The sequence below is a fragment of the Triturus cristatus genome, chromosome 7 (genome assembly GCF_964204655.1).
Source record: "Triturus cristatus chromosome 7, aTriCri1.1, whole genome shotgun sequence".
Taxonomy (NCBI): Eukaryota; Metazoa; Chordata; class Amphibia; order Caudata; family Salamandridae; genus Triturus; species Triturus cristatus.
The window spans coordinates 852,209,677-852,235,655 of record NC_140590.1 but is presented as its reverse complement, the minus strand read 5'-3'; the positions used below and the strand labels follow the sequence as shown (position 1 = coordinate 852,235,655).

The following is a 25,979-nucleotide window of genomic DNA, read 5'->3' as shown; positions in this document are numbered from 1 at the left end:
ACTTCTGACAAGCATGATGTAACCTGGTCAGGTTATCTCTTAAATGTTGACTTTCCATTATGAATGACCAGCCTTGGGGAAAACCATGTTTTGAACCCCCCAGTCCTATAAGTGAACATGTAGTTGAAAAAGTATGCGATTCTTCGTCCCACTTTGTTATGTCTGTGAAAATGATGTCCATTATTCCTAGGAATGCAGAAAAAACAAATTTCAGACCCAGGAAGATGACTTTCAACTCTAGATGGCGCATGTGAAATCACGTGTGTGCCAAACACTGACTGTAGGAAGCTGGCTCTTTATCTAGTGGACCAAAACGAGTTACACTGTGTAAAGAGTCTAGGCTAACCTTATTGGTTTACAGAGGCAAAAATGAAAACACTAAGGGGCATATTATCAAGAACGGCGTTAAATTTATCGCCGCTTTAGCGGCAGAAAACTGCTGCTAAAGCGGCGATAATGGGCTTGATAATATGCCCTTTAGAATTCCAATAGAAGCCCATGTTCTGGTGTGAACCTGGGCTACTATTGGAATTCTCAAGGACATATTATCAAGCCCATTATCACTGCTTTAGCTGCAGTTTCCTGCCGCTAAAACGGCGATAATTTTAAAGCCGTTCTTGATAATATGCCCCTAGAAGTTCTCTTTTGTGGTAGTGTGAGAGAGCAGTTTAGGCTTATCAGAGGGTAGTGCGAAGCATTTGTTGTGCTCAGAGGCAATAAATGAGACACACACTCAAGAATAAATTGGAGACCAATTTAGAAAAATAACTTTGATTTTCATATAAATTCTGATATCAAGAACTTCATTAGTCAGTCAGTCAAAAGCTATATTTCGGCAATTACTGCCATAAAAGCACAATAAGATAGGATTAAAAATACAGCATCGTAATAAAAATTTGACTATTAAAGATTAAAAAGAAGAAAATAAAAGATAGAAACAAATACCAGGTAAAGGTGCTGTTTAGATTTAAAACCCTGTTAACAGGAAGATAACAATAAAAACAATTCTCACTCCCACAGAGATATTAGATCATTAGAGTCTTTAGACTAGGAGCGGTATATTAGATGGAGCAGTTTTTGACCATATAAGGAAAAGTATCATCCTCTTGCACCATACCTTTTAAAAAACAATATAAATAAGCTGGTAGACATGATTTGAAATTTGAACATCAGTAATAACATTTTAAAATCACGCTAACAAAATCGATTTAAATACCACCACCCAAATCTCAGCCCTAACTTTTCACTAGGCATCTGCGTTTACACCACACGCAAAAAGAAATTTGGATATAGCAGCAACAATGACCGGATGTGTATCATATTTCAGTAGCCTAAAAACCTCTCTAAAATTTCTAATTCCCAAATTCCTACGGAGCTGAAAGACCCATTTAGATCTAGCGGCCTTATATGCGGGATAAAAAAAGATCACATGGGTCTCAGTGTCATCTGTCTCGTTACACCCGGGACATAATAGTTTGTTGGCCCCCGCCCAGTCGTTAGTAAATGCATAGAGAGGGAGCGACCCGTGTCGGAATTTAAGGAAGAGTTTCTTGGCTAAAAAGGGTTGAATGAGATCAAGAGCTGGTTCCAATTTGTAGTCTATTTTAACATCTAAAAACCTAGAGGTTAGACTAGATGTCTCTATCACCCTACTGGTACACATCAGTCGGTATTCTTTTAAAGCGGAGGTTAGTGACTGTTTAGAGGTGTCAAGACAAGATTCCTCGGGAGAAGACCACAAATCACTCCTCCCAATTTGACGAAAGGTTTCCCGAATATAGGACAGCCAAGGGATTTTTTCCGCCCCCCGGATGTGCATAACTGATTCTAGTTCCTCTCTGTATATAACCAGCTCAGGGGTACTCCATAGCCTTCGCCAATACAATAATGGGCGAGAGGCTATCACTTCAGTGATGGGGAGAATACCCAGATCCATCCTTAGAGGGACTAAAGGAGTACTTTGAGGGAGACCCAAAAGTTGCCTTAAAAAATTATTTTCGGTCAGTGCCAGGGATTTAGTCTGGCAGTGACCCCATAATTCAGCTCCGTAAAGGGTGGCACCCCTTGCTTGGACTTTATAAATTTCTACAGGGGGGCCAATAACCCTTACGGCACAGCTCCTATGGACTTTTAAAATCCCCCTACTAACTTGAGTAAGTTTTAAGTTTGCCTTGGCGATCTGCGGGCCCCAGTCCATTTTATCACTTATGGTAAGCCCTAAATAATCGAAGACTGGGACCCTCTCTAGAGGCCTTTCGTTCATTTTGGGATGTGGGCAATTTGTGGAGTTGGCATGAAACACCATATACTTCATTTTCTTTATATTTACCTCAAGATTCCTTTTGTTACAAAACGAGCCAAACTTCTCTAGGACACGTTGCATCCCCATAGGTGTTTTAGATAGGAGCAGCGTGTCATCTGCAAACATTAGAGCAGGGATTTTACGATTGGCAAGTTTAGGGGAGTCTATATCCTTAACTGATAAGAGATCTTCAATTAGCCTATTTAGAAAAAGGGAGAAGAGAGTTGGTGCGAGAACGCAACCTTGTCTCATGCCCTTCTCTATAGGAATCGGAGCAGAGAGTTCCCCTCTTTTTCCAAATCTAATTCTGGCGAAATTGCCTTCGTGGAGGCGTTTTATCTGTAGACAGAGATAAACTGGAGCCCCCATCTCTAACAGCAGGTCCCACAGCTGATCTCGGTCTACCAAATCAAAAGCTGATTTGAGATCCCCGAAAATTAGGTAGAGGGAACCACCCTCCAACATGATGGTTTTCCAATAGATTAATTGTAATCTGAACAACTGGTCTATAGTTGAAGTTTCCTGGTGGTTCTTGATAATATGCCCCTAGAAGTTCTCTTTTGTGGTAGTGTGAGAGAGCAGTTTAGGCTTATCAGAGGGTAGTACAAAGCATTTGTTGTGCTCAGAGGCAATAAATGAGACACACACTCAAGAATAAATTGGAGACCAATTTAGAAAAACAACTTTGATTTTCATATAAATTCTGATATCAAGAACTTCATTATCAAGTAAGCATTTTTTTAACTATGAATTTTTGCAGGCAAGTAAATCGTTCGATTCAGTGAGACTTTCTGCAGCAATGCTTTCCTATGGGCATATGTTGCATAGTTATTTACGGTCGGTTTCTGGGGATCTCCTTCAGGACATGGGGTTGTAGGGGGCCAAGGCCCAATGTACAACCAGCAGCACTGGGATGTCCGAGTGCAGAGATGCTGGTCTGGTTGGTAGCTGTCCGCGCTACACCGGTGTAAAGAAGGGGGTGGGGGAGCACCTAGAAACAGGATGCAGAGGGTGATTTGTGGACAAGTTGGGGAGCTCCCAACAGGGGGCTCAGGTCACAAGGGTCCTGGAAGTAAGAGGACATAGCTAGTTCATTGGCACCCAGACTGGGGTGCTCGGGTGCAGCGTGAACAGGTCAGCTGGCCTCTGTGTGTCCTAAGGGCCTCGCTGTTGTCGGTCTTTCCGGTTGAGGGTGCAAAAATCAGGACTGCTGGGCTACTTTGGAAGTGGGTTTCTGAGGTGCAGACGTCTCACGCCAGCTGCTTGGTCTTTATGTAATGGTAGTAATGGTAGTCTGTACTGGACTCTCATGGGCTCTATTTGCTCAAGGGGTCCAGTACACCGGATATTGGTCCTGTGCGACTCTGATTGATCCTGGTGTCCTCACACTCTGTGAGGGAACAGATCTGACCTTTAGGAGCACAGGTACCTCTTCCTGGCAGGCAGCTGCGTTAGGCTGGCCTATTAATGCCAACTCGGCGAACTGGACTTTGTGTCTTCAGTGCATGCAGGGAAGTAGCTTCTCACTGCAAGATACACCAAGAAGATTGCTGGCAATGTGCGAAGGGCTGGCAGTCTCCCTGGGTTCTTGGAAGATGTTCATCTGCAGGTCGAGTCACTGGTCATGAGTGTCGAAACTGGTGTACGCAGGCAGGGTATGGAGATAAAAGTCCACAGCAAGTCTTCAATTCTTTCTTTTCTAAAGGCTCTTCTTTGTCCTCTTCTTTTCGGTCCAATTAATCTGGTTTCCTGGCATCAGTGATGCCCCTAAATACTCAACTTAGGGGCATAAAGGGGAATGACAGATAGTAGCCAATAGGCTACTTAACTTTAGGATGTCTACACCCTCTATATGACCACTTCCTGTGGGGATTGGGCACAAACCTGACACAGTGAGCCTAATTCTACAAAAACAAGATGGTGGCAATCTAAGTTGTGAGTTCTCCTCGGGAAGCCCACCTTAGGGGGTGGAACAAGCCTGAGGGGGAACACACCTCCTAACGAGCTCATTTTACTGCCTGTCCTGGTACCAAATGGGCCCAAGCCATTTCCCCTATCTTAGGATGCCTTGGGTCACATATCAAAGGCAGCAGAGAACTTTGAAGCCTCCTGCTTTGATATACTGATCACTTAGCCATCCTGCTTGGAGCAGACATTGTTTCTGCCCTCCGAGAGCGAGGGCTCTCACCTGCAGGGGGCCAGAAACCTGTCTGTGTTGGCAAGTTAGTCAGCACCAGTCAGCCACAATACACGCTGAAGCCCTTAGGGACTCTCTTTAGCCTCCCTGCCCTATTTTCCAGGGGTACCATATACTAGGGACTTACAGGGACTGCTAAAGATATTACCAATTAGGTGATCAATTGTACAGTTTTAGCAAAAGAGATCTGGCACTAGTTCCTTAAAAATACAGTTTCCAATATGGTATCAAGCGCCTTGATAAGTTGCGTACCTAACTATAATCATATTCCATTATCATCGCTCAACCATTATTGCTCATAGACCATTCAGATTCAAAAGTGCAGCATGCAGTGCGCTTGAGCTCTTGCTCACCTTCATGTGTCTCCAGTGGAAGACATAACCTCCATAGAAAACTATCAAGAATGGCGACTATGGTGGGATGTTCAGTATCAGATTGAACATTTTCACTAATTGATCTGCAGTGATGTAATTGTAATGTACGCCTTATGGTAAAGCTTTCAATAAAAAGAGTTAAAAAAAAAAAGAATGGCCACTATGAACTAAAGTCTCTAACAATGCACCAGCTGGGGCTACTTGATGGTGATAGAGAACACCAAGCTGTGAAGAGTATAACACACCCATCAAGGTTCTTGGCTGACTCCGCCATCATATAAGCTCTAATCAGATTTTTTCAAATGGGCAACTGTAGAGCAGGACATTCTACATACTGTGAGGTATTGATGCTTTGAAAACAATATGGCAATGTGGTCAAGGTGGGCAGAAGAATAATGGGTTGGAATGCTAACCTGAGCGATTGCCAGTGGTTAGACAAACTGCAAGCATTCATTCCCATCACCTTTTGTGTGTTGATGTACTGTTCTAAGGGGTAAGGGTATGCCTAGACGTGGGTCCTGTGCTCACTGTGCCACTGAAATTGAGTTACAGCCGATTAAAGAACCGCAAGCAGGGCAAAATTGGTCTTGAGTTGCTTATGTTTTGGTTCAGGGGGGGCCTGGTCTCGCATATCAGGCAGGACTGTTCCTATCGAAGCAGGGTCAAGACTGATTTGCAATTGGCTGGGTCCAAATTGAGGTGGCATGATGGGCAAAAGAACGATGGGTTGGAATGCTACCCAGAGCGATTGCCAGTTGTTACACAAATTGCAAGGATTCCTTCCATCAATTTTTGTGTGTTTCATAAATAATGTGGTACAGGTGTCACACTAATTAAAACTACCCATCAGATTTTGATGTCATTGTTAATTTATTTAGATCTCTCAGAAAATAAAAAGGTTAAATTAAAACGATGGTCTGTGTGATCTTGGAAAAAGAAATTTCAATGTTACAAAACGTTAAATAAGCTTAAATAAGTTAGGCTTTCTGCTTGACTGTTGCAGGTCAATGAAACTCAAACTAAATAAGATGGTATTCAATATGTTCTATCCAAAAATACTAAAACTGATTCAATAACTTCTATGTAAGGCCTTTGGAAGCTGTCAACCCGATTAGAAAGCTTGCAACATCACACCAGTTTTCCCTTGCATTGACCGAACCAAGACTTGCAACTCAGCCTCTGATTAATAAACAACTGCATAAACTGTGACTTAGAATTCTGAAGACCAGCGCCTCTGTATCAGTCAACTAGATGCAGACATCTGAATGGAACTAAAGGAAAAGTCAAGCCAGCTTCCAACCCAAAGTTGCAGATCAGCTTCATAATCGAGGAATCTAAGGCATCACTGTCCGTCTGGGGGGGAGGAAACCTGTGCCAGACTTCACAGTACACAAAATAACGCCGGCATATCCACCAGGCGCAGAGTTCGTAAATAATGTGTACAAGGATTCTACTTAAGATACAAAAGGAAGGCAGTTCTTCGAGTACGACTTAATTGAGAGACGGAACGTGTGTGGTTTACACCCGCAAAAGTATTTCTGAAAGATCTTCACTCCTACAACGCTGGTTCCCTGCATCCAATTCGGGCCCGTTTCCAGCACTGGGGAAGAGTGAGGAAGCACGACGATCAGCAAGACAGGTAGGAGACTGAGAATTAAGGTAACAGAAGCACTACTTACTGCAAGCGTTCCTTGATCTGTTGACTCATGCAGCAGCAAAAGATGAAGGTCTCTTGGACTCCAGAAGCCGGAAGGAATTCAAGCGTGTAATCAATCAATGCCACACCGACCAACGGAAGGAGGGCCTGCAAACAGAACATACACATGTAATTAGCACTGCATGCGAATGGCTGGATACCTGGATTAGTGCTTGAGATAACACAGGCATGAAGAGAAAAAAAGCTGCCAGACAATGGTTTCTTTATTTGTTGTTGCGCTGAGGTCCAAAGCAGGCAATCTCATATCTAAGGGATGTCACAGGTAGGTTTTACAGCAATCAATAGAATAATCATGCAGTCCTTAAGAGCAAGATTGGGGGATGGGGGAATGGAGATCAGAGTTATTCCAAGTGCCATACTGGGACAGTGAGCAAGAGCTATACAATCAATGAGCAGCAAATCGTTAAACGTAGCAGAGGTGGTCAATTTAACTAGCTTTCTTGTGGTAAAGACATTTGATCATATGGAGATAATGCACTCGAATCAATTAATGTAGCTCTAAAGGTTTGAGGGCATGGTCAGGGCGCCATTTTCGCATTACTTAACTAAGTATACATGCATGATAACATTAAGCTGTCACTTTACTGGAAACGCAGGTATACAGGCCTTTGGCAGCATATTTGAGTAAATCAGACATATATAAACAGGTTTGAATAGAACTATTAACATAAAATTGAAATGGCAACCGCGCCAGATATATACATCCTACTATAGGGGAGAGATCAAAGCACAAGGCTTAGCATCTTTATTCGTTTATCCTAAACTCTTGTACAGTCACACAAGGATCCGTGTATTTGTGTGAAGTTGTAGCAAATGAGAAATCGAGGGGAACATGCAGTCATTCAAGATGAGGTAAATATGTGTGCTTTTGGGCCTACTGGGTTAAAATGCCAAAACATAGCATGTCAAACATTGTAAGTATTGGCGTCAGAATAATTTACGTGCATGCTCTTAAAAAGTATGTAATGAATGTAATCAAGGACGTTCAAACTGCTCCTGGTGGCTGCAAGACAACTCCTGCGCAGTTAAGCTTTTGTGCGAGGTACCACCTGCCAATGCAGGCCACAGAGAAAACTCTCAGGTGCAAATAGTGAAAGGCACCGAAGTCTACAAATGATGGCAAGTGCTGCACAAGTAAGCACAACACCAATCGCAGTATAGCCACAAGACTTTACCATACTTCACTATCACACAGCAGGGGTAGGGGTCGGTTAGCAGCTCAAGGTTCTCTATCACACTGACTGGGTACATTGTAGGCAACAACACAAGCTTCCCTCGCAAACAAAAGCATCCCTCATGTTTGAGCATCTCGAAGTTTAAAGATTAGCCGTGTAATGAGCAGCTTTAAAATAACCCAGGTGCCCTGCAGAATCCAAAACTCTTATAGCCTCCTAAGGGTTAAGTTTGCAATGGTCCTTATCTCCTACAGGCAGAGAGGTCTGGATGGGTTCTCTTGCGCCTCTCGCAGCTCCTTCTGCCAGGACTCCTCTTCTCCCAGCCCATCTCACATTAAACTAAAGTTTTAGCCCCAGCTCTCTTATTGAACTAAAGTGCTCAGTGTACCCGCCACCCATATGTGCCTGGCATCATCCTGTCCCAGCTCCACTCACCCGAGCCCTGTCCTTGCTCACGGGGCTGAAGCGCTGACTGAAGCTATCCGCCACTAGCACGGCTTGCAGTGGCGGCTCCTCCTCCTGTTCAGCCCCAGCTGGCCCTCGGCCCCCACTGCTCGGGCGCTTGCCTCCCCGACTTGCTACAGTGGCCGCAATGTCTAGCTGAAACCGGAGGACCAGGCGCGATGACGTCAAAGACCAGGGCCACGCGGATCTGCTGTCAGTGAGAGACTGCCATGGACAGAGAAAAGAGACTACAGCATATAGACATCAAAACAAAAGAAGGACATGTGTGGTGGAACGCATTACCAGGTAACGAGTTGGAACTCATATGTGCTCCTCCTCCAGTACTGTGAACCAACAAGCATTTGCAATGCCATAGGACTCGCATTTACGCGAGACCTGTTGCATTGGAAACGGGACTGCGGGCGGGCAAAAAGGCACGAATGGGAGGGAGGGGGCGGGAGGCTGAGAAGTCATGGACTGCGGGAGGGTAGGGGGAAGCAACGGAAGGAAAATAGTGTTCGGAGTAAAGTGGCCAGTAACCGTGGAAGGATACTAATGACAACATGCTCCTCATAAGGAGGGACTAACAAGCCTCAAACCAATCAGAAGGCAGCATTTAGGAACTAAGCCAATGAAAAAGATGGGCGGAGAGTGGGCGGAGCTTCCACAAAGCTTTCACGCTATGCTGAATACTGCATGCCTTGCAAAGCGAGCAACGCATGCGCTGCAACACTAGGCTCGACCTAAAAAATACACTCACTGACTCATTTTTCATGCCTGTTGTATTTTCTTGGTTACACAATTTAGAAAAAGAAACGTTTTTTCCTCAAGAGACACCCAGCGGAAGGTCACCAGGCAAGTTATTGTTCTGCGCACATGAATCAGCATCTAGGAGGAACCCACCTGCGCGGCTCAGTGGCGTAACGAAACTTGAGGCCCCCCTTGCAACGTACTTGGAGGGAGCCCCCTCCAGACTCACTCAGGTACTCTCAGGCCAGGGTACTGTGCTGAGGACCCCCCTGGAGTTCGGGCCACCCCTGTCCCACATCCCGCACTGCGGGGGCCTTTGTTATGCCACTGGCGCAGATCCCTGACATTATATTGTTTCACTGAGCACTGATCTATGCACCCTTCCACGCTTCCCACCTCTTACAGTACACAGTCTATCAAGGAAACCCTTTGCTTCCTAATAAATACATTTCAGAAAGAATATAGTGTTGGCGTTTTGACAGCTCATCATAAAAGGATTCATAAGTCTGAGGTACAAGAGTACTAAAGTAAAGCAAAATAAAGAGGAATCTCTTTCATTTGAAGCTGAAAGCACAGTGCTTCTCAACTGACATGCAGAGTAAATCTGATTTATTTGTTGCTGGTAGTCACATATCCTCTCTCCAACCCTCGGCTTGATTTGTTGCTGAATTTCATTCGGGTTCTCATTCTTTTTCATGGATGCTTGCCACACGGGAAGGACTCAGAATCGAAGCTCAGAAAGCACCATTTGTCGACTCAGATAGGTGAGCAGGAGAGGGGAGTGCAGCTCTCTCCCACCATGAAGGTGATTTCTCACCGTACATACGAGTCAAAGGTATCACTGCCTCCCCAGGTAAGGCTGGCAGCTGACTCTGTGCCATTTGGAACACCAGAGTCCAGTCCAGCACTTCATTTTACAATCCATTACGTTCTGGTAATTGGAGTCTTTGTTTACAATTGATTTAATTAGATTAAAAGCAGCGATTCATAGTCATTCCACAGGCTTCCTGTGGAAAAGCAAACTTAATATACAGATCCACTGCTTAAATGTACCAAAAACTGTTTCTAAAGGGCACTAGTCAGAATGAAAAATCACAAGGGGCTTTCCTTGAGGTTGCTATCACTCCCCACTGGGGCAAGGTGCTTATGGGAACTATGAATCATAATCCTGAGTGGCCAAGTGTTCAATAAATGTGCACAGGTTTTGTGATTCCAAATGCAGCCTCATCATTCTTACAGGCAATTATACCTTGGCAGTACACGTGACTCAGACATAGTCAGGTGCCCTGTGCCATCAATCAACCATTATAAAGTGGCGCCTACGGACAAGGTAGGTGTATAGGTATAAATGCAGTGTCCGTCTGGCCGTAGGGCAAACAGCCAGTGCCGGATGGGCTAGTCTGACTGGTAAGTGTGTGGGTGAGTTTTTTTGGCTGTTTGTGGGCCGGTTATATGGTCTGGTGGGCCGGTTTGTATTGTTGATTTCCATGATATTAAAACAGATATTGCCTGCAGGAAGCTCAAACATATGTAGTCTTCCATAACTTGTAAAACACTTATACAGCATATATTTATAAGTTCAAAACTGTCCCAATTTGCAAACTGCCCACTTTTTTAGGTATCTAAATTACTAATAGGGGTTATGTTTATTATGGTGTCCGGGTCTATTTTCTGTCCCAGTCCGACCCTGCATGTATGATCCGCATGAGTAGAATACAGCTCAAAGGAAGCATGTGTAATGTCTACTTACTCTCCTACCATAGGTAACCAGAGTTATGCTCTCATACAATGGTTGATGACCCCTTTTAGAATCAAGGGGCATATTATCAAGGCAGGCGATAACATTATCGCCGCTTTAGCGGCAGGAAACTGCCGCTAAAACGGCGATAATGGGCTTGATAATATGCTCTATGGAATTCCAATTGAAGCCCATGTTAGATGTGAAGGACGAGTGTGGCTCACTTGTTAGAGTAGGCAGACCTGGAAGCAGAGGTCAGCCCGGGACCAGGGTTCAATTCCCGGCTCGGCTGGGTCTTGAGTCCATAAATTGTCCATGGACTTGATAATTCTCGCTCCAGTGCATACTCGACTCATGGGTTCACACTCTGCGACTCTGGGCAATAGCTTGCTTAATCTCCACAATGGCCCCTCGTGGCGGGATGCCTGGCTTTCACCTTGTGGATGCCCTGCTGGGTTATCTCACAGGGGAATACCAGGACGGGTTCCCTAAGCAAGCGCTTAGAGACTGGTTGGTGATTTGCGCTATATAAATATCTGCACATTTACATTTACATTTACTTCACCTTCGATGCACACGCTGACCAGGTGCTCTTCACCAACGCCTGCCGTGCACCACAACATGCACCCTGCGCGTCCGAGTCTCACGTCACCTCCAATGCACATGCTGACCAGGCGCTCCTCACCAACGCCTGCAGTGCACCACGACACGCAGCATTCAAGTCTCACTTCTCCTTCGTGTGTCCAAGATCACAGGGCACACCTTCTGAGGGTCTCAAGCTGCCACAACATGCGCTCACCGCGTCGCTTGAAACGTCTCTGGAAACTTTTATGTTCCTGTGTTTCCAAACAGGAAGCCAGCTCACCTCGGGCCCTTGGGGTTACAAGACACAGCACAAAGCACAGTCTTCTTCAAGCAGGGGGACGCAGGTGCACAGAGCACAGTCCAAACAGCCTCTTCCTTAGTTAAAACAGCAAACTGCAGACCAGCCCCAGATCACGAAGCAAGAGTTGGTCCTTCCCAGCAGTCTCTTCAGTTGTTCCTTCCTTAGCAGAGGTCCCGCTTGACCACGAAAGGGGTCCAAGCCTTTTCAGTCTCAATCCATTTATATTCCAACGTTCAGGGGCCTCAGCTCTCATAGTTATACCCCTAAATGTCTTTGAAGTTCGTTAAGCTCTGGGGTCCCGGACCCCTGCCTAAATCAGTTCTGGGTGTCTTCCTCCCAGTGTCACCTTTCTCCCTTTGATACTGGGGGTCTGGATCCTGTATCACTCAGCTGGAGATGGGTCAATTGTTTTATAGCTGCAACCCAGGCCTCTTCACCTCCCAGGGTTCCTCCTACACCCCCGCTCCAGATGCAGGTCAGCCTGGTGCCATCTCACCCCTCCCCTCTTAGGTCCAGACAGTCAATCCACATACAGCAGAGACATATAAATACCTAAAGCACAAAACTCAGCCACTTTGTAAAAGAGTGGTTTCTGAACACACAGTGACAAAACCACTTTCATAGAAAGATGAGTTATGACACTGTGAGCTCATACATGCTAAACTTCACCTCTCCATTGTAATCTTATCGGAAACTAGGCTAACAAACACAATACCCAGTCTCCCCCAGTCTGTCCTATGGGCAGGATGGCCTTTCACCAGTGAAAAACGAAATGGAGTGTGTTTCACTGTCGGTACATATCACACACCTCTGTATATGTCCTGCCTTTTACCTACACTGCACCCTGCACAGGGGTTACCCAGGACCTATCACAGGGCTGCCCACTGTGTACGCAAAAGGGAAAGCAAGGCCTGACAAGTGGTTGCACTTGTCAGGACAACATGCTAACTTAGCAAACTGCGCGCAGGCCCTACACTGCAGGCCTGAGTTCCCTTCTCCGCACGCCCTTGCATTACTAGCCCTGGCACACACAGTGCACATCACTAGGGACTTTACTAGTAAGGCAACATACTAATCATGGCCAACCAATTACCATTACACTTTACACAGGGAACCCTTTGTACTTTGACACTGATCAGCAGTGGCAAATTACCCAAAGCATCTAAAAGCAAAGGAGGTAGAGGCAAAAAATCTGGGGTAATCACGCCAAGATATGCCAGGTCTAACACTAGACATAACTGCAACATGACAGAAAGAAAAGAGCTTTTACATTATGAACATCACGTTAAGTTGAATTCAATTTTGTAGGCGTCCTTACTATAAGAATGACTAGGGGATAGACATGGACATGGTCAGCATTGGAATGGTCAGTGGCTCTGACACATTGTGTAGTGTTTGTCAACAAAATGCAGGAGTTACGCATTTTCACTTTTCCCTGCACTGAAGAGACATGACGTGCAGTTGGCTGTGCTACTGTTCTGATACTCTATATGGTGCTGTCATGTGCAGATACAGTAGAGGACCCTTCATGCTGTGACACATTCTACAACTGTGCCTCACTGCACAGTCAGGCATGTAGTAACTTGTCACACAAGTGTAATTTATCTTCATGTCAGAGCAAGGGACACTGCAATGAGGATGAGTTACACGTGTGTGACACATTACTGTCACATTATGAAACATTTTACATGGCCAGGAACTGGTAAAGGCTGTCTCGGTGCATTGTGGTCTCTGCGTCGAGGGGCTGGATGTTGCATTTGGAGAGAATGTGTCCTGTATGTGTGAGGGGGTGAAACTGGGTATGGGCTGGCGTTCATATTAATGCATGTGACCATGGAGCCTCCAGTTGCATATTGCTGTATGTTACTTTGCTTACCAGGGACAGGCTCTTTTCAAGGTTAGCCATGCCCTGGCTGTTGTGGGTTACTATTTCACCTTCTCTTTTTCCTTTTGGTCCTACTTTGCTTTTCCCTCTTGGGTCTGGAATGTGTGTGTACATTCTGGGCGTCATGGAGTGGAATTGTGTGTGGGGGTTCTGGAAGGGTTAGAGCTTGGGGCAGTTGGGAAGCTGAGTCTGTTGGATGCTGTGCCACTTTTGTATCAGTGGTCCTATTTTGTTGAACCTGAATTAAATCTACAAGAAGACCATCACGCCTCCTTCGTCTTCTTTACATTGGCGACGAGTTGAACCTGTGTGGGGAACAGGTGTCAGGACCACTGGTTTCCCCATCGAACCCAGACGCGTGAGATGAAAATTGCTTCTTCTAAGGGAATTGACGATTCGCAGTAGGAAACCTGCTATTTCTACTAAATTCCGGAAGGATTAATATGGTCTATGCCTCGGTAAACGAACGATTAACAACGGATGTACTCTGCCTACCTTGGTTGCCTTGACGACGTGAGCTGCCGTTGGTCACCGGATCCCTTGTGTGAAGATTTCCTGTTCTTCGGTTGCGAGTGGAGGTGACGCTGTCGGCAAGGAGGTGACGCTGTCGGCAAGCTTTGGACCGAGAGGCTGAGCTCCGGTGAGACTCGGAGTGCTTTTACTGTTGCGGCAAGATTTGGGGTTTGCGCATGCGCGTTGGACGCAGTAGGGAAATAGCGATCCTGGAGCTGACCTTTCCGACATGCGCGTTGATGTGCGAAGCTTCTGTTCATGCGCGGTAAAGCGCACACCACTCTTTCTTTAGCGTGAAGCTTTCTGTGCGTCATATGCACGTTGGGGAGTGAACTTTTCATGCGCTGAGGGTTGAGTCTTTCCCTGTGTATGCGCGGTGACACGCACACCTTTATTTTGTTAAAGGAGCTCTGTTGTTGCCCTGCACATGCGCGGTGATGCGCACACCTCCGTTTCTTAAAGCATCTTTGTTTCTGTCCAGCATGTGTGCACACTGATGCGTACATTCTTCATGATCAACGTTGCTGGTGGAAGTACTGTTCGTTATTTATTCTTGAAGTGAACAATTCTTCGTGTGGAGTTATGGGACATTTCTTCGTGATCTCTTCGTGATCAACACTGACATTCCTACCGAAGTACTGTTTCTTGTGGGTGTGGGTGATATTCTCTTTATCAATTGTGGGACATCATTGTGCATTTGTTATCCTAACTATAAGTTTTCTTGTGCTTTTACACCATGGCTACTGGTATGTCACAACCCCCACAGTTTCTTTCAGAATCAGGTGACCCAATCTTACCGTGGAAGAGATGGAAGCCTTTATTTGATTCGTATTTATTAGCTATTGGGGGAGAAAAGTTCTCAGCAGTGCGCAAGCAAGCCACTTTGTTACATAATTTAGGGGTTGAAGGTAGACATGTGTATGATGGATTGGATGAGATTGTTCTTGGGCGTGGTGAAGGTGAGCCTGAGAACATTTACGATATGTCTATCATGATGCTTGAGAGGCATTTTGGATCTAAAATTAATGTGGTTTTGGAACGCCATAAGTTTTTTAGCAGGGTCCAGGGTAAGCATGAGAGAATCACCAGTTATGTGGCTGCTTTGAAGACGTTAGCTCGCACCTGTGAGTTTGAGCAACTGACTGACTCTCTGATCAGAGATCAAGTTGTGAGATGCACAAATGATGTGAAAGTGCAGCAAAAGCTTCTTGCTAAGAATCCTGATCTTAAAGAAACTCTAGCCATTGTTGAGGGCATGGAAAATACTAATATGTGGGTGCGAGAAATGAGACCTGAGAAAGTTATTGATGCTTCTGTTGATGAAAAAGCTATTCATGAGGTAAAAAAATGTGATGTGAAAAAAGATGATTCTAGGGAAGGTAAGGTGGGGTTCAAGGGAAATGTTGGTGACAAGGATAAAAAGATTCAAGACTCTGAACAAACCACTTTTAATTACAAGATTCCAAATTCTGAACAGAGTGGGTTCAAGAATACCAGACCTGGTTTTAAGTGTTTTAGGTGTGGTAGTGACAGGCATCTTCCTAATAGTTCTAACTGCTTTGCAAGGTCTGTAATTTGTAATAAGTGTGGCAAAAAGGGCCATTATGCCAGAGTTTGCCAGTACAAAGGTAATCAGGTTGTGCGTTATGTTGAAGAGGAGAAGAAATTTGTATGTAGTGTCAAGGAGAATGGACTGGTGGATGGTGATGATTTGGACATGCCCGTGTGCGATGTGTTGATTGGTGGTCAACAATTTCCCGTTTTGGCTGACTCTGGTTCACCCTACACGATGGTGGGTGATGCCAATTGGGATGCGGTTTTTGGTTTAGATGAGATTGAGTTATTCCCTCCTGACATCAACCCTGTGGGCTATGGGGGTGTCAGAATAGATGTCTTGGGATATGTGGTCAGGAAAATTCAGTATAAGGACAGGGAAACTGTGGGGAAGGTGTATGTCGCTAAGAGAGGTGATAATCTTTTAGGCTGGAGGCACCAACGGGACATGGGGATCACTTTGAATCCCAATTCTCCTGAAAAAGTTTTACTTTTGTCTCAAGAGGTGTTAACTGGCAAGGATGTCAGTTTGTGTTTTCCTAAAGTTTTCAGCGATGAGTTAGGGTTATTAAAGAACTTTGAACATAGAATCGTGTTGAAAGAAAATGCTCAACCTTTTGTTTCCAAAGTGAGGAAAGTTCCTCACTTGATGATGGAACCTTTAAAGCAAGAACTTGATAGGTTGTTGGTCATGGGGGTCATTGAAGAAATTGAGTGTTCTGAGTGGTTGGCCCCCATTGTTTTGGCTCCTAAGGATGGTGGGAAAGGGATCCGCATGTGTGTGGACTTGCGCGGTCTGAATAAGCACATTTGGGTTGACAGACAGCCTTTGCCTAACATCTCTGAAACTCTTGCTCTTATCAAGGATGCTAGATGTTTTAGTGTCATGGATCTGTCATCCGCATACCATCAGGTACTACTTCATCCAGACTCGAGACATTTGACGTCTTTTGTGACACCTCTGGGGGCTTTCAGGTTTGTTCGCATGCCCTTTGGTTTGGCTTCTGCCGCGGCATGTTTCCAGAGGGTCATGAATAAGGTTCTGGTAGGGTTGTCTAAGGTTCTTATCTTCCAGGACGACATTCTTGTGTATGGGAAAGATCAAGATGAACATGATGAGCATTTATGGATGGTTCTGCTGAGGCTACAAGAAGCTGGCTTAGTTATTAAGAAGGAAAAATGTAAATTTGGGGTGTCCTCTGTATGTTATTTGGGGCATACCATCTCTGCTGAAGGGATTAGTCCGAAATTGGATCTGGCAGAGAGCATTGTGAAGGCTCCAGTACCTATCAACAAGGATCAGGTACGATCATTTTTAGGACTTGCGGAATTTTGTTCCAAATTTGTACCAAATTTTGCTGCGATTGCTGCTCCTCTTAGGTTGCTGCTCAAGAAGGGGGTGCAATTTTCATGGTCTGATGATTGTTCTTCTGCCTTTGACTCCATTAAGGGCAAAATTGGTTGTATGCCGACCTTAGGGCATTTTGATGCTCGCAGGAAAATTGTTTTGTGCACTGATGCTAGTTTATTAGGATTGGGTGCAGTTCTTTCACAAGTTGTGGGTGGTGAATCCAGAGTAATTGCCTTTGCTTCTCGTTCACTCAAGGGTGCAGAAGAGCGCTACTCTGTGATCGAGCGGGAAGCATTGGCGATTTTCTGGGCAATACATCACTTTAAGTTTTACCTTTGGGGGATACCTATTGTTATTAGATCTGATCATCGCCCTTTGTGTCAAATTTTCACCTGCAGGGAGGCTGACAATATTTCACCTAGGATCAAGCGCTGGATGGAAGGGTTGATTGAATTCAATTTTGTGGTCGAATACGTGCAAGGTTCTAAGAATGCAATTGCTGACTGCCTTTCAAGGCTACCTTTGCAGCAATCAGGTGTAGAAGTGGAGAATTCCTTGGTGGCATGGGTGCATGAATCTGCTGTTGGTTCTGATGAATGGTCTTCCATTTCTCGTGCGGATAAAGATTTGCAAATGCTCAAAGAGTATTCTGTCAAGGGTTGGCCTGTGGACAGTAAGGTACCTGAGTCCTTGAAGCCTTTTCTTAATGTTAAGGAGGAATTGAGTGTTTTTGATGAAAAACTGTTGAGGGGTAATCGGGTGATACCTCCTCAAGGGCTTAGGGGGAAGATTATCAATTTGGCACATGAAGGACATTTGGGGAGGAATCTGACCAAGGCCAGGGTACGTGAATGGTACTGGTGGCCTACAATGGATCGTCAGGTTGAAGATGTTGTAAAAGACTGTTGGGAATGTGCCAACAGTGACAAAAGCAAAAAGACTCGGGTGGCACCTCTTTCTCCGGTAGATGTTGCTTCTGACCCATGGTCCAAGTTGGGTTTGGATATTGCTGGGCCTTTTGAGTTATTTCCTCCTGATGAGCGTTATGTGTTGTTATTGGTGGACTACACCTCCAAATGGGTGGTCACTAAATGTGTGTCTGTTGTTAATACTAGAACTGTTATTGAATTCCTTTCGGAAGAATTTTCAAGAGAAGGCATTCCCAAATGGCTTATTACAGATAATGGGGTGCAATTTGTCTCGCATGAGATGAGCAGATTTTTAAAAGAGTTGTCCATCATTCATTTCAAGACAGCGTTGTACTCACCGCAAGCCAATGGTCTTGCGGAAAGCATGAATAAATTGGTTAAGAGTTGTGCTCAGAGAGCTTTGCAAACTAGGTCTTCTCTTAAGAAGATGCTCAGGGAGACGTGGTGGGCTCATCGCACCACTCCAAATTGGCTGACTTCTGTTTCTCCTTTCTCTATTCTAAGAGGAAGGAAGGCTCATGACAAGCTGAGTCCTGCCTGGTTAAAGTTGGATGTGAATGATTTCAAAATGAATGAGCAGGTGGACTTGAGGAGAAGTGTCTATCAGGGAGAGTACAAGCGCAGATTTGATCAGAGAAACTCCACATCTTTTAGACACTGGTGTGTGGGGGATGAAGTATTGATCAGAAATCCTGGTCTGTTGAAAAAGGGGCGGCCACGGTTTATGGGGCCCTTTGTCATTAAGGAAGTCAGGAGGAATGTGGTTGTTTTGGACTCGGGTGAAGTGTGGAGCATGTCCAGGTTGGTCAAGTGGGAACCTGGTGTTGGTGCTCGTGAATCTGATCCGACATGTGAATCTGTTTCCAAACCAGTCCACAGTAATGCCACTTCCGGTGTTCCTGGTTTTGGCACTTGTAGAAGGTTGAGATGTAAGCCGAATTGGCATAAAGATTATCAGATGTCTTGAGATGTCTATCTTGTTCTTATCACTTTTCCCCTTATTGTCGTGAAGTGTTTTTTTTATTTGATGTATTCTGTTCCTTGCATCTCTGTCCTTTTTTGTAAGGGTAGGGGATGTGTTGTGGGTTACTATTTCACCTTCTCTTTTTCCTTTTGGTCCTACTTTGCTTTTCCCTCTTGGGTCTGGAATGTGTGTGTACATTCTGGGCGTCATGGAGTGGAATTGTGTGTGGGGGTTCTGGAAGGGTTAGAGCTTGGGGCAGTTGGGAAGCTGAGTCTGTTGGATGCTGTGCCACTTTTGTATCAGTGGTCCTATTTTGTTGAACCTGAATTAAATCTACAAGAAGACCATCACGCCTCCTTCGTCTTCTTTACACTGGCCTTACTCCACACCCACCCACTATGAGGCACTTACAGCAGCCACCTGCTTCTCTGTGGCAGTAAATTGTTCCTGGCTCTCTGATTCCCCAGCTGTTGTCAATGCTGCCAGCTTCTCTTTTTGCACCATTGATGCCATGCCAAGGCTTCTTCAGTTCCTCCCCAATCCTCCCTGTGCATGCCACCCCATTTACTTTCCACAGATGTTGTTCCACAGGGCCGGGGTTTGTTATGCCTACACAATTAGTTTGTCGGGTGCTTAGTTACCTCACTGATAATTATTCCAACTTCCTTGTTGGTTTATTTTATTTTCTCCCATCATTCATCTTGGGTTCCTAGCTCCCTAGGGGCACGTCTCATGCTCTTCAGCAATCTTAATTAACTTTCCTGCACGTTTCAGGCAATTTTCTTCTTTCGCATGGCACCGTCACACTGTTCTATTCGTTTCTAGGTATCTGCATGGGTTATATCATCATTGCAAAGAAAATGTTGTGCTGATCTGTGGGGCTCCATTACAAGCCCCGTGTGTTGCAGGAATGTCACTTTTTGTGACATTCCGGTGGCGTACAGGGCTTATTCATATCTACAAGGCCACATAATGCAACCCTGAATAGCTTTTCATTGCCTTGTAGATGTGGAGTGAGGCAACTCAGCGCAAGTCTCTGCTGTTGCCTCACACTACCTTACAGTGGGTGTTTCCACGTAACACCAATGACTTTTTACACATTCACAGATTTACAACATGTTGGAGGCGAAAAGAGGAGAAATAATATTATTTCTCCTCCTTTTTTCCTCATAGGAAGAGGAAATCGCCTCCATTTATTGTTTTTGTTCAGGAAGGTGTTCCTTCCTGCACAAAAATAATCCTCCCTGCAACGCAGATACCCCCATGGTGCAAAGGTGGAGAGGAGTTGGCCTAATGGCGAGGGCGCTCGACCTCGGACCTGGGGAACTGGGTTAGAGTCTCGGTAATGACGCTAAACATCCTGTGATTCTGGGCAAAACACTTAATCTCCCCGTGCCTAATAAAAAATATGAATGTGTGTCCTCATGTAACGTAACTGGTGCTATGTAAAGCGCTCTGCTACCCGATTGGGTTCGGGTCAAGTTCGGGCTATATAAAACTCTGCAAAAAAAAAAAGTGCCTGTGTTAGCGAATGGCAGCCAATTGAGTGCCTGCGCAGGGAAGAAAGACAGGAATGCGCTGTATCTGATAGACACTGCACATTCCTACCCTTTTCTTTTGCCGTAGGCCAGCACCGCAGCAAACTTTGCACTATGGCAAAATATTGTAAATTAGCCCCTAAGTATTTCACTTCACGCAACACAATGGCGCTGGTTGTCGTGCAGTGCTGTATTGTGTGAAGTGTGCTACGTCTTTATCCTAGTCTTTTGTCTCTCACTAGTAAGTGATTACACACTGCTCTCATCCTAGCTTTCTTCTGTACCTGTAAATTGTAGTGTCTTTTTTCAGGTAATTGTGATTTAAATCCTAGATGACTTGTGCAATATGCATATTATTGTTAGTTCAAAACGGTGTCAAAAGATATTTGGTAGTGCAATTGTATTGGTGCTAATTGAAGTCATATTTCTCGATAGGTATGGTTTACAGGCAGAGTAAACACTCTCTTTCGAACTCAAACTTCAAAAGAAACAGCTCGAAAAATGGAGAGTGATATATAAACTCTGACACTCAAACATCTTAAGAACTGCCTCGTTATAATTCCCATAAACTGTCCTATTATCAGTCAACTAAGAAAACCAAAAATATTTTTGCCATGAGAAAATAATGTCAGAACAAAAGGACTTCAAAAGATTGTTTTAATCAGTTTATTCACAAAAATACATTATGTAAGGAACAACTTCAGGGCATCGGTCAGCATAAATGCAAAGGCCATACTTTCTGTTCTTCCAATATACAAAGCGCATCCTCTGGTGACCGGGGATCTCTGCTGCTCGTCCCCTTTCGCTTTCGCCTCATCCTGGGGATGAAGTGGCATGCCTTCTGAGGAAGCTAAAGGAGTTTGCACAAGAATATGGTTCAGTGTTACAGTGGGTTTTACATCACTTCTCTTTTTTTCCATTTTCTCATCACCTTCCCCAGACTGACTCGTGAGGGGTCTATAGTCCTTGTAAGGCAAAGAACCCGTGAGATCCTCAAGCCTCAGCACTTTCCCTAGGTGTTTCAATGCCAACTAGTTTAAGCACGTGATTGAACTCATCTGGACAGGACCTGCGTCTTCCATTCTCGTGTAAATGACTCACATGTAATGGCCATGCTGATCAGGGATTCTCATTGGCTAGCTTCAAGACATCAAGGCGTGGACGAGTGGAAGCTGGCTGCAGCGTGATGTGATCAAAGACATATCAGCCTCATAGGAACCGGGGCCGGGCTGATTACGTCATCGAACTCCCACAATGACATGTAATGCAACCACCATGACATGATTTAGCAATCACAATCAATCTAGAAGCTTCGGGCCACTTTCTAGAGGCTTTTCCCTAGATAACACTCATTTCTGGGTGTTAATCCCAACACTAGTCTGGCTGTGTCCATTGGCAGCTCCCAGACTAACTTTACGAATGTGTGGCCTCCAGAATTCCCTAATACAAAATGGATTACTTGCAGTGAGTGCAGATTATGGTTGTTCCTATGGCGTTGGGCCTTCATAGATGAGTTCAGATGTAGGTGGGAGGCCAGGGCATCCTGTGCTGGCTTCCAGTTGAAGCCACAATGTAGCTCAACATGAGATGCCTTCCCTTGAAAAGGAGGAGACGCGTGTCCCTATTATGTCTACAGAAACCTACAAGAATATAGGGGCATATTAACAAGGGATTTATCTCTGCTTTTTTGGCTTTAAAAGCCAAAGAAGCGGAGATAAAGATATTGCCCTATCAACAACAGGGTGCTAACATGCAAAATCGCATGTTAGCACCCTTTTTCACAATGCTTCCTTTTTGCATCTCTAATGAGATGCAAAGTGGGCGTTCCAGAGCAAAATAATAGGAGAAATGTCACTAAGCAACATTTCTCCTATTATCAAGCTTCACGCTAACCCTGTTAGAGACAAATAAAGCAGCGCTAACCACGGTTAACGCTGCTTTTTTACGTCTGCTAATTTTCAGACTTAGCCATGTAATACAATGGGAGGTGGATTACATGGCTAAGTCCACCATGGGCTATCAACAAGGATATCCCTATACTTGTAGTTTTATCGCTGCATTACCAGCGATAACCTCCTAAAATGCCGCTATCGCTGGATTTTTTATCGCCTAGGCAGTTAGCGTTGTTAATAACGCGATAACCAGGCGATATTATCCAGCGATAGCGGGTGTTAAAAAATTAACGCTAAGCGCCCTTAGCGTTAATTTTCCCCATTCCTTGTTAATATTCCCCATACTGACTTCAGATCGGGCGATACAAATCTACCAAGGTAGCTGCTACCTCACGTTTTTACAATGCATGTTGTCGCCTGATCACTGAACTCAGGGGAGGATCTTGCGGTAACACCCCTGCACTTTTGTGACCTCCTTCACTTAAATAAATAAAGTTAGAATTAACTCTGCTCCTTGATGATATGCCTGACACTCACTCTGTGGGAGTCAGGCACTTTAGCAAACTGTGATTGTGTAAACATGTGGGTGATGCTGCAGCGCTGATAGGGCTTGCTCACGCACAGCCCTTGTATTTCCAGGGAGTGTGGTGACATCCCCTGTCTATCTCCTCCTTCTTCTGGAGCGCCGATAATAAACTCCCTCGAGCATTTAACTTTCAAACCCCCTGTTACACAAATCTGCATGTGATAGCATGAGAGATAAGGATGGTTTTGGCACCGAGCAAACGTGGCGCAAACTTGAATCTCCGCTAAATTCAAAGGGATAGCCATTTATCTCAAACTGAGGATAAATTAATAAATTTGCCAATATATCAATGACAGTGAAGCAGAATCCGCCCCACAAGAATGACTGAGGAGGGCCATCTTGCGAACCATAAAGGTTACAATCTCAAATTGAATCAGTTAAGCATAAATCAATAATCACCTGAATACAATATGTATGAATATAAACCAGGCAATTCAATTAGGCAAATGCAAGTACACTGTATCAAAGGCAGCATATGTGAAGTAAGGTAAAACTCTGTTCCCATAAAAGAAAACTCCCTAATGCTAAGCTAAAGTTGTGGGCAAATGAGGGAATTTTAGAGGCAACAGGTGTCACCTCATATATAAATCGCAAATAGAACTAAATGAAAATTCCGATCATGAAAAGGAGAAATGTACCTGCTCTAGAAAGTAAGTCTCTGAGTATGTGAGGTGAGTGGGCTGGAACCCTCAACTCTTACCCATACAAAGCGGTCCACAGCTGGAAATGAGGGGATAGGGGGAGGCAGCCAAATTTGGAGGAGGTAGAAAGGTCAGACAGGAGCGAGGAGGAGGAAACCAAAGACTACGAGCACCCGGAAGAGCTATGGTGTGAAAAGTAGTGGTCCCCATCTGCAGAGGGGTTGCAGTCTGCCACAGTCCCGGAGGACTGTGGCTATGCAGGTGAGTGTTGGTAACACTAAGCAGAGGGTGGGAGGCGGTTAGAGGAAGGAACAGACCGGTGAAGGCAAACTTGTTGATTAGGAAAAACCTTCCCCTGATATCCTTAATTTCTTTTGTGCATGGTTAGAAAGGGCTGAGGTTACAGACTGCTGGCAGAGATAATTTACCACTTCCAGGAAAGCTTCACACGACACACTGACAATGTTTTTTAAATATGGCTCATGACTTGCGTTCAAACCGGCCTCCCTGACTTTTTCTCAGGTTACTACCATGGCCTATCACAGAGAAACCCCACAACCACTTAGTGAGGAATAACCATGTGGTTTGGGAAAAGTTAACAAGAGAGACCCTAATCTTTGGTAACTGGGCATAGTTTTCGTAGTTGTGCAACGCGTAGCTACGCGAAGTTGCACATGCACTTCGCGAGCTACGCAAGCGCGCGTAGTTGCTTGTCCCGTCCATTTGCGATGCATTTTTCTTGCTCGCGAACGCGTATTGCATGTTCGTGAGTCTGTTTGCGTGCTCAGGGTATAGGTTCTCACGAACTTACCCTTGCGGTCGCCTATGGGCGCGGCCATCTTGTTTTTCACTTGTCCCGCCCGTTCGCGATGCCTTATTTCCTGTTCCGGGCCACGTATAGCGTGTTCGCAATGAGCATGTCATGTTCGGGAACGTGTTTTACGTGTTCACGATGCTGTTTGCGTGCTCGCGGGGAAATATCACGTGAACTTACCCACGCGGTCACGACGGGCGCTGTCATCTTGTTTTTTCACTCTATGCTATGGTTCTTGGGTCTGTTTTTCTATCCTCCCTCTATCTTTGCCACCCTTAGGTTTTTACACTGTTTGTCTGATCTTTTTTATTTATTATCTATCCCTCTCTGTCCCTAAGTCTATATTTTGCATTTTATTTCTACTTTTATTGCGTTTATTTCACTTTTCTACTGTTTTATATTACTTCCTTCTTTAAGCCCCTACTCCTTCCCTGACCTTGGCAGCAGGCGGCAGGCCTGGCTCCGGGTACCAGACCCAGGAGCGTCACCGCCGGTGGGCGGAGATGCGCCGGGCTGTGTTTGGCAATCAGGGGTCCAGCGCACCCATCACCAGCTGTCCCACCGGTGGTCAGACAGCTTGGACCGGGAGCAGGACCTGCTGGACTTGCTAGGTGTCGAGGTCGAGGGGCTTGGTGAGTAGCTAATATACTAGTAGTATAAGTGTTGTGTATAATTTTTTTCCGAATAGCAAGAATACTGCTGCTTACATTGCAGGTAAATTACGTTTCAAAATCTTCTGTGATTGTAGGACACAGGTGCTCGGCGCTGCTCTTACTTTGCGCTGATTATGTAAGAGTTTACTTAGAGAACTTAAGTTAGGTAATGCTATTGCTAGAGAGACTCTAGTCCTTCCTTTGTCCTCCTGTCGCTAAGAAGAGATAGTGGTGGATGGATTGATAGATTTAGTTAGTATTAGTTGGTAATTTGCGTGACGCATCCTCTCTGTCACTGAGTGCATGCTTACCCCAGTCCTTAGTAGAACCTTTTATAGTTTGTTTAGTGAGTGGTAAGGCTTATCAGTGTCACTAGCATAACATCAGACGCAACCAACCAACAATTTGGTGTATGCACAAATTTATGCATGTGTCCTACACCTATGCATTTTTTAGGGCTAAAATTTAAATGCAGACAATTGGCCCGTTTGGAATATGTGGGCTAGGTCAGGTGGTAAATAGGCTTAGTTAGTATTCTGGAATCAGAATGGAACACTGGATTAGTGTTCATAAGTAATAAGTAGACGGTCGGTGAGTCCCGCAATAATACTCCTAGTCGATCTGATGAGATAGGTCAATTTTATTGCAATTGTTGTTTCCTAAAATGTTTTTTGAGTGTTTTTAAAAATATTTTATTTGCTTCACAGTACACCAATCATTAATGTTTGTCTCTTTCTTTCTTTGTTATATCTTACATGATCAGCACCCAGGGGCAAGACGACGGGGTCACAGGCGGCAGCGGGACAAAAACATCAAGATGCCTCCCAGGGCCAGGACCGGTCTTCTACCGAAGGCTCTGCTGCTGGCCCCAGTAAGTCCTCCAGTGGTTATATTAATAATTATATTTCCATAACTTTTACTGCACCTTATTTTTTCTGAACTAATATTTCTGTTTCTTAATTCTATTTTTTTCCAAATCTTCTTCGATCTAGACTGTTTCTAAATTCTTGTCGTTATCCCTGCCTCCAACTGCCTCTGCTATGAGCCTATGACTCTCTGTACTACTACTATTGGTC

The 25,979-nt window shown here is 44.8% G+C and overlaps 1 long non-coding RNA gene across 7 annotated transcripts in view; it reads right to left on the bottom strand.

Annotated features, from left to right (window-relative positions):
- LOC146810698 (uncharacterized) overlaps positions 1-25,979 on the bottom strand; it is a 330,854-nt gene that overhangs the window by 189,421 nt on the left and 115,454 nt on the right. For 6 of the 7 annotated variants that reach the window (XR_014965722.1, XR_014965719.1, XR_014965721.1 and 3 more), the window contains one exon: positions 6,553-6,677. This is a non-coding gene — a long non-coding RNA (uncharacterized LOC146810698). Of the gene's footprint in view, positions 1-6,552; positions 6,678-8,200; positions 8,435-25,979 lie in introns of all 7 variants that reach the window. The other variant, XR_014965725.1, reaches the window with a different exon arrangement.